Here is a 16,466-nt window from a genome sequence, read left to right on the forward strand (position 1 = left end):
TATATAGCCCTGGCTGTCCTGGAACTCACTTTGTAGACCAGGCTGGCCTCGAACTCAGAAATCCGCCTGCCTCTGCCTCCTGAGTGCTGGGATTAAAGTGGTGGCTGAGAATGTATTCTTTTCCAACCTTGTTTTTAACCCAATTTACTTTTTCTTATGTAGAAGCTCATTCTTGAGTTTAGCATGGAGCACGCCTTTGATCCCAGCACTCAGGAAGCAGAAGTGGGTAGACCTCTATGAGTCTGAGGCCAGCATGGGAGAGAAGAATCTCAATTATATTACCACAGTACACTTACTGCTTCAGGCAGCCTTCATTGTCTCTGACATGACCTTCATGGTTCTAAAGGGTTCTTATCAGGTGTGCCGAAAATGTTCTTGCTGTCTTTCTCGTAATTAGAGTGGATATGGCTTCAGGGAGAAAGCTCTATCAGGTAGCGAGCTGAGTGTTCTGTTTACTACTGAGTAAAGTGGGGGCATTTTAAACGGTGAGAGTAGAAAGTGCTTAAAGGGATAATTAGACAGGAAAATATTGTCAGGGTGAGTGCTGACAGGGCCAGAGAGTCTACTGTGGAGCAAAACACTTTCAGGAGGTCAGAATTGGCAGTGATTGAAGGACAATTATAGAGGAAAATGCTCCCAAGGGTTGAGAGACCACTGTGCTGACCTACATGTATAGGTATGCTTCAGTATTTTCTAAAATATCTGGACAGCTGGCTTTCTTGGTGGTATTTTATTGAATGGGTGAGTGGCAGGTTTACTTGAATTAACTCTTAAGGGAAGGGACCAGTTTGTCTTTGTTCTTTAATAGAAAGCTTTATGCTAGACAATAGTCTTATTATCTTTTGGGGGGTAGTTTATAATGTCTCACGTCCATCAAGAGCCCAAAACATGATTCAGATCTTAGGTTTTTTTTTCTTTTGTCTTGTTTTTCTTTAGTTTTCTTTTTTGTTTGTTTATTTGTTTGTTTTGTTTTGACTAGGAATTGAAGCCTTGCAGTTTCAGCTCTTGTTTTTTTGCAGGCTGTTTCTTAAAAGGGTTGGTCCTTTCTTAGTGACCTTCAAACCTGGTAATTCTTAACTAGCTGTCTGACAGTCCAGACTCTTTCAAACTTGAAAAACTAGGTTTGGATGTTACACTGTTATACCATTTTAGGTTTAGAAGTATAAATGTTATCCATTCAATGCTAAGTTAGAGGTAATTCTGAAGAAGTGTAGATGACAATTGTTTAACTCAAATTCAAAATAATTATGGTAGATAGATGAGTTAACACATATGAATACTCTCTATAAACATGAGTTTATGCTTTCTATAAAAATCGACTGAATATGCAGTTGTGGGTTTATAATTGTGACTTTTGGGGGCCACTCATGTCTGCTTTATAGTCGAGGCAGATTGGATAAGATGGATGCTTGTTCTAAAAGTACTCTACCTAAAAGCTGTGTGTGTGTGTGTGTGTGTGTGTGTGTATGTGCACCAAGAACCAGCCTTGGCTTTGCAGGGGTCCTGAGAGTAGGGGTGTCTGAGAGAGGCAAAAAGAACAACTCAAAGTCAAATTGTGGGTCCAGGCTGACAGCCTGTAGTCTGCTTGAGATGACTCCCTTGACAGATTCTTGTAAACAGCTCTTGTCTCTGTGGTCTGCTCAAGATAGTGTTGTGCCAGCAAGCGTTCATGAACCCCAAAAGGCCACTAAGGAGCTGATTCCTATGTAATCACATTAATTATGAGCTCAAGCTTGGGCCGCACTGCCATCTCTGAAAGCAGAAAGGGAGGGAGTAGCCCCAAACTCTTAGAGGGACAAGGCTTTATAGGAAATGGTGAGCAAGTGAGAGGAGTAGCCTGGCAAGTATCTAATTGAATAACTATTGTAGGCCTACAAGTGGGTGCTCTGAAGCAAGACCAAATATAATCATGAACGGTCTGAAAATACATCTGAAACAATCAGAATAATCTTTGATTAACTGTTGCTAGGAAGTAGCTAGGAAGTAACTCTAACCAAGGACAAGCTGTGGGGTCCTTCCTGGTATGTTCATGCAGCTTGGGTTCTACTGCAGGTTAATTTCTTAGTCTTTTATTTTCCTTTGAAAGACCTACAATGTGAGGACTCCTCCACGTTCTGACTCAGGAGAGGCGACACCCCCAAATCACTCACGAGAACTGGTCTTGATGCAAACCGCAAGAGGACTTTTATTCCAAGAGTGCTCTGGGCACCACAGTCATATACCACGCAGGGGTAGAGGACTGTGGGCCCTGAGTAGCTGGGACAAGGGGTATTTAAAGGAAGAAACCACAACTCAAAGGGGTGGGGAGGGTATTGTTGGAAAATACCAAAATACCAGTAAAGAGTCACAAGGGAGTGGGAGTCAAGACAGTTTCTATGAGTCTCTAACAATAGCATATTTGCATAGCAGGTTTCAGGAGCGGTCAGAGTGGGCCAGGTGACCCTTTTTGAACAGATATTCCCTGAACCCAGGAAGTGGGTGGGTGGAGGAATGTCGCTGTCTGTTTTATGATTAGCATGCCTTGGAGCATTGAGTCACAAAGGTCACATTCTCAAGCCTGGGCCTAAACGCCTAAAATTTTTTGTTTTTTATGATTCACTTTTTCACCTTAAGACTGGGGACTGGTCCCGAGTTGAAGTAGGTTTGGCCTCTCAATTGCTTTTGCTCAAGACAGCTCTGTCTCTGGTTCAAACAACTAGCTTTCTGCTCAAGACACCTCTATTTCTATTATCTTTATTGTTTGAGACACCTCTCTCTGCTAGTAAAGATTCTAAAAGCTCTTTGGATAGCTCATGCATTTTCCAACCAAAGCCAGAAAAGCTGCTAAAAAATTTTCTTAAAATTTCGAACCAAGTCAGACAGAAATCCTGTTAGAAAAAGTCTAAAAGTAATTCTTGGGTTTCCCAATCAAAATCAGAAAGCCAGAAAACATTTTAAAAGAGCTGTGTTAGCTCTCTAAGTAATTCTTGGGATTTCTGATCAAGGTTAGAAATACTGTTAGGAAAAATTCTAAGAGAGCTATGAAAATTCTTAAAGAGCTGTGTCTTTCTCCACCGATTTTCCAACCAAAATAAAAAAATCCTGTTAAAATAAATTCTTTAAGAGCTTTGTTTACACTCCAGAGCTTTCCAGGCATCTCAGCTCTCCTTAGGGAAAAATTTTTGAAAAAGAAAGAACTGCTATTGCTCTCTGTTAGCTCAACTCATGCTGCAGACAAAAGCCCAGTTTTAAATTTCCATATCAACTTAGACATTTATTCCATCATGATCATCTCACACATCAGCATTCCATGACCTCAGCCCCTTGACTATTTTGTTTGTTTGTTTGTTTGTTTTTCGAGACAGGGTTTCTCTGTATAGCCCCCTGGCTGTCCTGGAACTCGCTCTGTAGACCAGGCTGGCCTTGAACTCAGAAATCTGCCTGCCTCTGCCTCCCAAGTGCTGAGATTAAAGGCGTGCACCACCACTGCTTGGCTAGACCCTTGAATCTTAGGAAAAAGACAGCAAGTCCATTTTTAAAAAAAAAAACATTACAAAAGAATTGAGTTCTGCCTGCCTTTGTAAACTGGATGGGACCTTGCCCTTCGATCATCACTCCCTCAATCTCTTTATTTCTTTCCCGTAGTATCTTTCTGACAAGCTGGCTCATGAGACCCCTCATTCAATTCATATTGCATCCTTATATTTTGCATAGTTGAAAAATTACATATTTTTGAACTCATATTTTCAGAGTTCTTTCCCACATCCTTAAGAGATTTTCTTAAGGTCATAGCATTTATCATTTTGCTGAGACATTAGATCCACTCTCATCTCCTGAACTCGTACTGTTTCTGATTATCCTGGAGTCATTAGCCTGGGCAGAGAGGACATTTCTTGAAGTGGAAGCATGGAAATTTGTACAGTATTCTACAAACAAGCCTTACAGCCACAGCAACCATCAATACTTGTGGAGGCCCATGCCCTGCTGCTTTTGCTCCATGGGCAGGAACCATGTCATTCCATTGCTTACATGGCTGAGCTGGACTTGGCATGTGTGTATCTGTATATAAAATAGCCTTCAGTGTTACTACTTTTGAATTTGGACATGGGATTTTTTTTTTTTTACTTGATTTGATTGCCTTTTGATTTTGAATGAATGAAGAGGTTCTATTGTTAGAGAAAGACACTTAGAATCCACTCATGAGTCAAGGTAATTGGAAATAAGATGTAGAAAGACATAATCCAAACTAAACTTTTTTTTTTTTAAAAAAAAGGAAACTAGGTTCTCTGTGATTAGAAGGCAAAATGCTCTACAGCTTAAAGTCTGTTAATTTCTCTAAATTCCATGCTTTAATATTCCTTAGACCTTTGAACAGAAGCTGCTTCTGCAGAAAAGCACACATTCCAGACCATCCACCCTCATTTCGTGTCTCCTTCACTTTGGGCCACCTGCTTATATCTGCACTTTGGTGTGTTACTGTCTCAGAGTTCTTCCTCAATGATCTCCTTAAGTCCAGGGCTGGAGGAATATAGGTAAATCAGTTTCCTAAACCTGTAGTCACCTTGCAGACCTCAAGCTGTTGTCTTAAAAGTTACCATCACTCCCTAAATTTAATTTTAGTCATTGAGAAAATATCACCATAATTTTCCCTTTTTCAGAAAAAAAAAAGACAATCAGGTTTGGTGTTGCATGCCTGTAATCCCAGTACATAGGAAGAGCAAGGAAGGAGATTTACAATGCCAAGGCAGGATCCTGAGCATTAGGCGAACATACCTCACAAATCCAGCCAATAAGCATACTTCCCCACCACAAATCTTGTAAATAAGAATTGTTATGTGCATTTGCTATGGTCCATTGGTGACACTCTAGGAGTGGATGTCCTTTCTAGCTAGTGCCTGGTCAGTATTGATGGGATTCTGTGTGAAGACTTTCATCAGAGCCTCTGGTGTGAGACATAACCTTCAATGTTAACAGAAAGAAGAGACTGCATCCCCTTCCAGCTGGAGCCAATGTTACTAAGCTATGAGGCTAGGTGGCATTGTATGGAGCTCAAATCTCTCTGTATGTATGAATTGTGCACTTCCTGTCTGTTGAAAGTCACTCAACTCTTTATCAACTTGGAGGTCTATGAAATACTTAGGTAGTATATTGATTCTAGATATCACTGTACATACAAGCCCTGATGCCCTCTCCTAGCTAGCTACAATTTTGCTCTGATATAGGATTTTAGAGTCAGGATCTATGCTCACAGCACTATAAAGACCTTCTTCTCTCTGTCTGCATGCCTGGTATATATCAGCATATCACATCTAAATAAATAATTTAAAAGAATTATCTTTCCACCATCTCAGCATATTTTAAAGTCCAAGACAATGCTTAGAAATTTAATTAAACACCAGATGAGTGAACAAACTGGATATGGTCACTTTTCAGGATCTAACTAAGGTATTCATGCTGTCTTCTCTTCTTCAGTGTCAGCCCATTCCACTGAGATGAATTTGTATTAGCAGATAAAAATTCCACAGTGTCCAGGACTCCACTTTTTAAAAAGAGTCATTTGAAAATAGAAAACATTTAAAGATTAAAATAGATACACTACTTATCCTTGGGATAGAACCAAATCTTACAATTTTTTAAAGGAACATAATAGAAGTCTTCCAAGAATTTTCAGGTCAACGGAGTTCTCGCTCAGGCTGTGCTATGGAGACCCATGCCTGGGATATTGGTTGTCTCTGATTCTGAGTCTAACCCTGTGTGGAGGTTAGAGGTTGGACAAGAGCAGGACTTAAGACTCCGGAGGAGTGGCCCAGTGGATGAACAGGGACAGAGGGGAACAGAGTGCTGTAGGTTTTGCTTCTAAGTAAATGTGAACTCCATTATCAGAGTCAGGGAAAGGGTAATAACACCACTGCTTCAAGTACAGCTGGATTGCTTGAGGTATCATGTATTCAGATTAACTTCTGTTATTAAAACTGAAAAGTGCCATGGAATTCTTGCAATCCTTTTCAGACTTTTCTGTCTTGTGATTCCACTAGGTGGCAGTGTTTCATTAGTACTCTTTATGGTTTGTGTGTGCCCTTCCTTCCTCTCCCTCTCCTCCCTGTCTCTCCCTCTCCCTGTTCTCCTCCCTGCTTTCTCCCTCTCCCACCTTTCTGTCTCCTCTTTCTCCTCTCCCTCTTCCCCTACCCTCTTTCTCTTTTGAGACAGGGTTTCACTGTTTACCTCTGTCTGGCCTGAAAGTCAGTATGAAAATCAATATGTAGATCAGTCTGGCCTCTAATTTGCAGGGATCCACCAGCCTCTGCCTTCAAGATCTGGGATTAAAGGCGTACAGTACCAGATGCAGCTTTCTCTATTTTAAACAAATACCTTATTCCATCGCAGCTTTCTCTTTCTTCCTATTTCTTCCCAGGAAATTCTGAAACATTTTTTTCCATTCTGTTAAGAGTTTCATAAGATTTAGAACTTCTAGAATTTTTCCCTGTGTGGAGGTAAAGTATTAGTTTTATGTTGCTCTAGAATATGTAAATTACTTGGATGTGATTAAGATTAAAATTACCTGTAAGAATCTTGCTGTTGATCTTAACCCTCTGCCCTGTGTAAGTTAGGTTCTCTCATTTGCTGCTACAGATGCCAGTCTGTCTGACCCGTGAGCCTGCTTGCATCCTCCTGCCTCCTTCCGTTTCTGAGAGGTAGCACCGGGATGACAGACTCACGCTCCAGCTTTCAGCTTTAAATTCAGTTTCTTGAGGTTAAGGGGCAAGTGCTCTACCCACTGAGCCATCTCCTGTGCCCGCCTGTGGATGCTTCTGACAACGGCGACGAAGGCTTTGCTCATTACATCAGATCATCTCACTATTGTTACGACTGTGCCTTTGATATTTATGACATGCTGGAGAGATGTTTTATCGTGGTTTCATATCAGTGTGCTCCGTGTCAGAATTTCCTGGAGAATTAATTCAGTGAGATGAATTGCATAAGGAAAGTACCCTGTGAACTGTGATAAATCATTCCTTGCTGACATCTGTTGATATTAAGGTTTTATTGTGAGTGAACACATGTGTATTACAAGATTCTTATCCTGTTACAAACAGAAAAGTAGAGCTATTCAGCACCATAATGACTTTTAGTGTCTACTTAGTCAGGGGCAACTTTGATGCCACCACAGGAACTGTAATTTAGGAAATAACTGCTTTGAAAAATCAGGCTATTTAGAGTTGTTTATAAAATTTGATTCAAATAGAGATTATCAATGCTTTTAAACAGCTGAAATAAAACTTTATGATATAAATGATATAAAATTTTAATTGCTTTTTGCCAAATACATTCTTTGCTGTTTACAGGGAGGAAAATGCTTATTTTATTCTATTCTGCTTTAAAATGTCTAGAGCACTCTCCCAAGGCCTGTCCCCCACCTCCTTCCTTTTTTTGTTTTGTTGAGACACAGTCCTATGTAGCTTAGGCTCCCTTCAAACTCAGGCTCACTATGGAAAGGATAATGACTTTGTGCTCAAATCCCACGGGGTTCCAGGGCCGCATCACTAGACCGGCTTTCCCTTTTGTCGCTTGGGTCATAATTGTGAGTTACTATATACACCATGGGGACACTATGTGGGTAAAGCTTTAAAACATATTTCTGATGATATTAGTTCATAATTTTGCACTGAATTATAAAGGGAATTGGGAACCACCTAAATTTCTCCACCACTATGTATTTCTGGTGTTTTAAGAATTGCCTTTGAATTTATTTCTGATAAAGCACCAATCCCCACTTGTACAACGAGTCAGCCATGGTGACCTTTAGTGTCAGAAAATTCACACATTTGCTTTGTCTATAAATTAAAAAACAAGACACAAAACAAAAAAACCCAAAAACAAACATTCACACATTTGCTTTGTCTATAAATTAAAAAACAAGATACAAAACAAAAAAACCCCAAAACAAACAAACAAACAAACAAACAAACAAACGAAACTAGAGCTGTCTGTCCAGTGAGTTAGTTAAGTAGGTTCATGGAGGGTGAGCAAGTGGATTCTGTTCTCTCAGAGCTCAGGGCTCTGATAAGTTTGCCAATGTGGACATAGAGTGAGAGTGAGAATTCCCCTGATCAGGTCCTTTCCTGTTCCTCTGCTCATCAGGAACCATGCTTGTCAAATTTGCAGGCAAGAGAAAATTAGGGGAGTGGGTAATTTGAGGGAATCAGCTTTCAAATATGATTCCCCTGCCCCATGTAGAAATGAACCAATAAGAAATCAGTAAGAATAGACTCATATTTGCATTATTTTCCAAGAACAGAAAACAAGGAACCGGTTTACCTTGAAAAACAGTCATGTGGAAGGGTTTTGGAGCTCTAAGTACTTTCAGTTTTCAGGGGCACTTTCCATGGTTTGGGAAGAAATTTGTTAGAATTTGTAAACTAGAGGAATTACTGGGAGTATCACATGTGCCTATATGGAGTTTCTGCTATTATGAGCTTGTCTCAAAACACAGTTTGCAGAAAGCTGTTGTCAAAAATCACATGAGCATGTTTTAGTGGTATTCTACCAGTCAGTGTACAGATTTCCATGCATGCTACAAGGGTCGGAATATGCTGCAGAAGAGCCGTAGTTAAGAGCTGTTAGAGAGTCGTGGAACACCAACTGTGTTAGTTCCTGTGTTAAATCCTTTTAATGGACTATCTAATTGATTCCCTCACAGCAACCCCATGAAGTAGTTAGGACTGTTTGTCCTTTTCCTGCAAATGAGAAAACACAAGTACAGGTTGCTTAAATGATTTTCCCATTACTGACTGTGTGGGAAGAGTAAACAAGACACTCAGCCTTTTGTATTGTTAGATTCCACATCTGGAGTCCACCAACCAACACTAAGTCAGAAATGTCTGAATGAGAAAAATTGCATCTGTATTCAATGCGTACAGACTTTTCTCTTGTTATTAGTTTTTAAATGATAAAGTGCTGCAGCTATTTATGCTATCTAAGATCATGTAGAGTAGCATAAGTGACCTAGAGATGACTTAAAGAATAGAGGGGATGCATATGTTATACGCAAATGCTGTGCCACTTTATGTGAGAGCATAAGCATTCCTGGACCTAGAGGGATGACAGTATGGCTTAGAGTGAAGTCTGAGGTCATGAACTTGAGGTCTTCCAGGACAACGGAGAGATGAGTACGGAAGGCTTCATCAGAGGATGCCAAGGCTTTAAATATTGCAGGCAGGTAAAGAAAGATGAAACATTAATGCCGCAGTTAGGAGATGACTTCATTTAAAGTCTGCAGTGGAGTGCTGAGGACAAGTGGCATATGGTGTAGTGAAGAGTAATGTGGGGAGGGGGCATGGGAATGTTGGGTGAAGGCAGGCTAGCCATAGAAGAGGTAGTTTACAAGAAATAATGGTTTGTCTGGGACCAGTGGCATAGGCTACTGTCCCCAGATACTCAGGGGCCTGATACAAGTGGATCATAAATTCAGGGCTTACCTGGGCTATTGAATGAATTCAAGACCAGTTTGGGTAACTTAGTAAAACCTCATCTCTAAATAAAATAATGACAAAGTAGGCTGGGGAAAGAGTTCAGTGGGAGAGCTCTTGCCCAGCATGCTTGGGCCCTTCCTGGGTTCGATCTTCAGGGCAATGGGCAGTTGGATAACTAGAATAGATAGATTTGGTGGGTGGTTTAAAGTATTGATTTGGAGAGGAGAATCCTATGTTATAGCAAAGAGCTTGTAAAAGTAAACACAGTTAAAAACTCTACTGAGAGGCTTCATCCAACTGTGGATGGAAGCAAATGCAGAGACCCACAGCTAAACATCAGGAAGAACTAGGGGAGCCCTGTGGAACAGTGAGGAATGGGACTGATAGAGCCAAAGGGGTCAAGAATACCACAAGAAGACCTACAGAGTCAACTAACCTGGGCCCATGGGGTTCAGAGAGACTGAATCAACCGAGGAGTATGCAGGGGCTGGGCTTAGATCTTACATTTGTAAGAGGTATGCAGCGTGGTCTCATGTGGGTCCCCTAACAATTGTTTGGGGGCTGTCTCTGACTCTGTTGCCTGCCATTGGATTCCCTTCCCCTAGATAGTCTGCCTGGTTGGGTCCCACTGGGAGAGGCTGTCCTTAGCTCTGCTTTAACTTGATGTCTAAGGGTGGTGTGGTACCCAAGGGAGGCTTCTAAGGGGAAGGAGAAGGGATAATGGGGGGAGGGATTTGTAAGGGTAGAACTGGGAGGAAGGGGTTTCTGTGATTGTGTTATACAGTGAATAAATAAGTAAAATTAACAACAACAAAATGAACCAGAGACATAATCTGGTTATGTGTCTGAGTGCTCTCAATGGTTTTTACAAGTTTTTTAGGGTACATTAAATATGGTTTTACTATTGGTTTACTTAACTAGAAATAATATTTACCTAACAGTGTAATATATGTGGAGCAAGGGAAATGGCTCAGCAAATAAAAGCTTTTGCTGCATAAGCCTGCCAACCTAAGTGTGAACCTGGAAACCCATGGAGGAAGAAGAGAGCTAGCTTCCGACAGTTTTCCTCTAACCTTTATATATGCTCTGTAGCATGAGGACATCCTATTCACTTCTCTCTCTCTCTCTCTTTCTTTCTTTCTTTCTTTCTTTCTTTCTTTCTTTCTTTCTTTCTTTCTTTCTTTCTTTCTCTCCCCTTTCTCCTCCCCCTTTCTTTCACACACACGCACACACACACACACACACACACACACACACACACACACACACACACACGTTATAGTAAAGAAACTTCTTAATTAAGTCAGGTTGTCCTACAGATTGACTTTTGAGAAGGATGGTGGATTTACTGTGGGAAGTATTGCTTCTCACCATTTTCCACAGCTAATAGAATTTCCATTTGACTCCCTGTGCCTAGCCATCTAGAGGTGTAAAGATGCCCCTGCTGTTAAGGTGGGTAGTAAGATGAGTAGTCTTTTGGACTAATTTGCCAGGAAAGCATCAACTTTTCTTCTAAAAGGGGCATCAACTAATTCACTTTTCATCAGGGTTTCAGATAGGAAGCTGAGGGGACACCCTCTGCAGACAGGTGACAAGCATAACAACAGAGTTCATGTATGCAGAGTGACAAAGCTTTGGAGTTTTACAAGGAACTTGGTATTGACTGGTTCTGGTCTGACTGTCTTTCCATCCCCATTCTGTGGGACAGACATCTATTTGTTTAAGTCAGCACTATTAATAATTTTTTCAGAAATAGTCCTCATCTTCTGTTATTTATGATGGCAAATTCTAAGAAACAGCCCCACATTGTCTGCCTACTGAGATGTGTTCTGGAAATTGTTAGGCAAATCTATCATTGTACAAACATCAAGTGTGTACAGTATAAGCTAAGATGTAATAGCCTCAGTCATGATGCATTTTATGGGATCATCCTCATAAATGCAGTATATTGTGGGAAGAAATATCTGTATGATTTGAGCTCCCTAGTTGAGGCCCATCTTTTACATAACATCTCATTGAAAGACTTTAAAACTATGTGGTCTATCATTTTCAAGAACAATGTAGTGTTTAAAAATTACATTCAAAAGCTCAGTCCTCTATCACAGTTAGCTGTGCACTTCTGGCTTCTTCCCAGTAACTAGATCAGGATCCATGCGATGCTCATTGTAGCTGCATGTCCATAACAGGCATGAAATATGTTGTGTGGAAGAAGCTGAAGCATAAAACAAAGACTGTTTAAGCAGCAGAACTAGATCAACTGAAGGGAATGTTTTATAAAGCTACTTAATCTATGTTGTTAAAAAAACTTAATTGAAGAGATATTTTATGCCAAAAGACTTACTATAAAACTGCTAAAATGAATATTTGCCAGGCTGTGTTGGGGTGGAGTTGAAAGCAAGATAATCCTCCATGTTCTGAGGGGTTTCCAGGATCAGTTTGCTGCCTCTGTGTTTTCTGCATCTGAACATTGGTGGTATTGAGGTATAGCTCCCAGGAGGATACTGGCTTGTGGCTTAGTGTTGTTGGCACATCTGTTTATACAAAGGAGGCTATTTGTTTATGGAAGCTTTTTGGTAAGGCTTCTCAGTATGACAAGTGAAGTAGTAAAATCTGGTTGGGTACATTTGCTTCATTATTTTAAAATTAGTTGTCTTTGTGGGTTTTCATGTGTATGAATGTGGGCACTTGTAGCCAGACATTTTATTACTTTATGGGTTCCTATTTCTACCACCCTTCACCTTTATGCCTTCCTCCCGTGCCACCATCACTAGGTAGGAGAAAAAGAAGGTTAGAGGAAATGAGGGCATTGATATGGTTAGACTACTTCTTTCTGATTAAGGGCATCAAGTTCCTTGACGCAATTTTGGTCTTTGTCATCAGGATATCTCCAACTGGCAACCAGCAACCAGCAACAGGTAACCAGCAACCAGCGACTAGCAATAGGTAACCAGCAAAGGGCAACCAACAACATCAGGAACAACAGCAAACAGCAGGAGGAGCAGCAGTGGGCTCTTGTATTTTTATACCCTCTCAAGAGTCCCTAGAATTCCAAACATCAAGACTATGTGCAGCTTGCAAAGTCATGCCTGCACCAGAGCATGAGGCAAATCTTAGTCTTCTGCTGTGGACAGTCTGAAGCAGCCCCATAGCCCATACCTGGATTTAAAGCAAAAACATATTCCTATAACACTTTTATGTTTTTAAAGAAATGAAAATTCTTACTACAGGCACTTTGTGCCATAGCACAGGTATGGAGGCCAGAGTATAACTTTCAGGGCTCGGTCCTCTCTTTCCACTGTGTTGCTCTCAAGGATGGAACCCAGGTTGTCAGGCTTAGTGGCAAGAGCTCTTAACCCACTGAGTCACCTCACAGATCTAGTGTTTGCTTTAGTATTAGTATTTAGCGAGACTAATACTAATGTAAGTGTTACATCTGCTTTTAAAACTTGGACTTGTGTTCATGTGGTGAAGCACAGTGAAATCACTAGTGAGTTCTGGGAGAGCATTGGAGAGGAAAGAAAAAACCTGTCACTATGACAGCAATAGCAGAAGTCTAGACAAGACTATAGAATTGTTTTAACAGCAACAGATATACCAACAAAAACATATTAGACCAATTAAATAAAAATGTATTAAACTCATTAAGAAGCATCTCTGTGTAACATAGAGACTGAAAGCAGACTCCTTTATAAATATCTCTAGTCACTAATAGTAGATCATGTCAACAAACTGGTCATCTTTGCTTCATCCCTGGAACCACAGTATAATTAGCTTCCAAGTGATTTGATCTTTTTGCTATAGGTGGCCAAATCTTTTGGTTTATCACCAAGTTATTGTTCCACCAAATGAGGGATTAATAACTTAGTCTTGATGCTTTTGGTCAAAATATTAAGTAAAAAGTATTAAGAAAAATGTAAGTTTCTGATTTCCTCTAGAAACTATAAAGGGGAACTTAGTTATTGTGTTTAATTTTAAATGAAAATGTAAGTACTAATACTCAATGTATAATGTATAATGCTGAATACCTCCCATAGCTTGGTGCATTAAAAATGTACTCTCCAGGGTGGTACTGCTGGAAAGTGCTTTCAGGCTTTGAGGAAGCCCCTAGGTTACTGGGGATTTACTCTTGATTGGAGGAATATGACCCCAATTTCCTCCTCTTGTTCTTGTTTCTTGCTTCCTGGTCTATGAGGTGAGTGGTTTGGCTTGCCACAACCTCCTCACCATTGCCACGTGCTATCTCTTCCATGGGCCAGAGAACTAAGTAAGGTGGCCCATTCTTGGACAGGAGTGTCCTGAACCATGGAACAAAGTAACTTTTTTTCTCTCTAAGTTAAATACCTCAGTGGTTTCATTATAGTGAAAGAGCTTGTGAGCATGCCCTCTAATGATTAAAGGTGGGTATCATTCTGTTCTCTCTTTACCCAAGCCATGTGCTATACTTGTATTACAGGGTATGCTTTCATACATAATATGGGCATTGTGAACTGTAAAGTTGTTGTTCTATGTACTGGGTCACTTTTTTCCTTATCAGCCTCTGCTTTGAATCATTCTCATTCATAGATTGTTGTGCTCCTTATCATATGTGTCAATCACAGTCTAAGATCCATCCCTCTATCACAAACTCTAAGTTCTAGCTCTCACTGATGCAGCCTTCTCCAGTGGGCAACATCTTCAAACTTCTCCACCTGTGACAGACGATAGTAATTTCCTTTATGATGCGCTGGTTGTTCCTAAGAATCTGTTCCAAGACTGCTTTGTAGTCATCCCACTTGGAAAATGGCATCAAGACATGGTTTCTTTACAATCCTCTAATATTCTCTGTATCATATATAAATTCTAAAATTTAATAATTTAACTCATTTAAGTAATTCTTGCCATGGAAAAATTGTGTCTAATCAACAAGACCATTCGTGTTTGGTAGTAGTCATGTTTTAAACTTTATGGGTGATATCAACTATCAAGATATAAAGCCAGCTTTCAGTAACACTTGCTTTCAGTTGGATTAAACTCTGGAGTATTTTGTATATGAGAGTAATACTGTACTAGGTCTGCAGCAAGCAAGGAACACAGGCTGTGTGGCTCAAATGACAGAAATTCATCTCCCAGCAGTTCTAATGACTAGAAGTCCTACATTAAGAAGAAGTTGGCAACTTTGGCATCCTTGGTTGCACATGACTATATTCTCAATGCTTGTATGGGGAGGGGTTCCATGAGGGAAGAGTTAACGGTCTCTTGTCTCTTACTTTTCTGATAGGGACTTGAGACAGGTTAGATCATGGCCCACCCTTCTTATCTCATTGTACCTTCATTATTTCCTATTTCCAAATATGGGTCTGTTGACTTAGGGCTTTAGTAGGTTGAATTTGAATAGACATAATTCAGTCCATGTCAATGAGATATTAAATGACTAATAAATATCTTTAGAAAGAAGTCACCCAACCCAGGTCATATTTCTTTGATTTATGTTGAAAAGAAAAGCTTCCATTATACTCATATCTTTCTCTAATCATAGGAGTTTCCCTTGTGGTCTGTTTAGCAGGTGTTTAACATGAAACATTTCCAAAGAATTCTGAGCCGAACTGACATGGGCTCCTTGGGAGTTTCCCTTTCCTTTCTGGAGGCAGGGCAGTGAGTCCAAGCCTGAGTCCAACCCTGTTAATCATACCTTCTTCCTTTCTGTATGCCTCAGGTTTACCTTAAAGAGTACCAAACATTGTAGCGGGCTTCTAAAGAACTGTCTTGAGGACTTAGCTATTTTCTTAAAGATTCTAAAAGCATAATTACTAATGAGAACAAATGAGGCTGGACAAATTCTGCACAGAGCTGTTAGTCCACTAACTTGTAATTCTATTAAATAATTGCTCTAAGGCTGTGTGGCTCATTTGCAACTAAAAAGGCTAGACAAGTTTTCGTGAACAGTTACATAGAAAGAGTTATGAGTGTATTTTTGCATTCATTGTACATTTCTTCATAAAACAGCATCATCTTCAACAGTAAATTTTCTACCTCGAGACAGAAATACACATACATACATACATATATACATACACACAGAACATTATACCAAAAGTTTATTACTCTGGTAATTCTATCATATTTGATTTCTTTTCCTGGTACTTGAAATTCTAACCTTGCTAAAGTAGTGTTTCCATGTATTTTTATAATTAATATTTTAAATGAACAATTTGTAGCCACATACATTTATGTAGCAGAATATATTTTAATTTACATGCATGAATGACTGGATAAATCAAGTTTATGAAGACACCATATATCACTTTCTATTTTGTTAAGAAGCTTTTGATATTTACTCTTTCAAATTTTGAAATACAGATATTTTACTGTTACCATCCTTTAATGCAGTATATCTCAAAATCTCACTGCTCTCGCCTAAGTGAAACTGTAAACTTTGGACAAAGTCTCATTATTCCTCTCAATTCCCTCTTTGTTTTTTTGAGTACAGAAGACATTTTAGATCCTGCATGTCAGCATGATCTTGTTGTCTTTTGGCACCTGTCCTGCTTAGCATGAGGTATTTCAGGCTCATGCATGCTATTTCAAATGTTGGGGTTGTCTCTTTATGTTTGGTAGTATCCCTTATATATTGTATATGCAGCGGATTTTCTTCAATTGTGCTGATGGACACTCAGGCTGATATGTCTTGGGTATTATGAATATGCTGTAGGGGATGTAGGAGTGTAGATATCTCTTTTGTATATTAATTTCAATTGCTTTGGCTGTGTGTGTGTGTGTGTGTGTGCATGTGTGTATACACATCTAGAAGTGGACTGCTAGCCCTTATGATTTATATATTTAGCTTTTTGAGGTATATCTTTGCCATGATAACTGTACTAATCTGAGTGTTCATTAACGATTTGAGCTTTAAAAAAATTTTTTTTTACTAAGTTTCTGGGCTAATATNCACTTATCAGTGAGTACATATCATTTGAGTTCTTTTGTGATTGTGTTACCTCACTCAGGATGATGCCCTCCAGGTCCAACCATTTGCCTAGG

The 16,466-nt window shown here is 39.7% G+C and overlaps 1 protein-coding gene across 2 annotated transcripts in view; it reads left to right on the forward strand.

Moving 5' to 3' along the window:
• Positions 1 to 16,466, forward strand: part of Epm2a (EPM2A glucan phosphatase, laforin) — a 105,899-nt gene that overhangs the window by 15,180 nt on the left and 74,253 nt on the right. The window contains exon 1 of one of the 2 annotated variants that reach the window (XM_029482852.1): positions 656 to 676. The exons of the other annotated variant lie outside the window; for it this stretch is intronic. The gene's annotated coding sequence lies outside the window, so the exon portion shown is untranslated. Of the gene's footprint in view, positions 1 to 655; positions 677 to 16,466 lie in introns of those variants that run through there. 2 annotated transcript variants of the gene reach the window in all.

The sequence above is a fragment of the Mus caroli genome, chromosome 10, assembly GCF_900094665.2.
Source record: "Mus caroli chromosome 10, CAROLI_EIJ_v1.1, whole genome shotgun sequence".
NCBI lineage: Eukaryota > Metazoa > Chordata > Mammalia > Rodentia > Muridae > Mus > Mus caroli.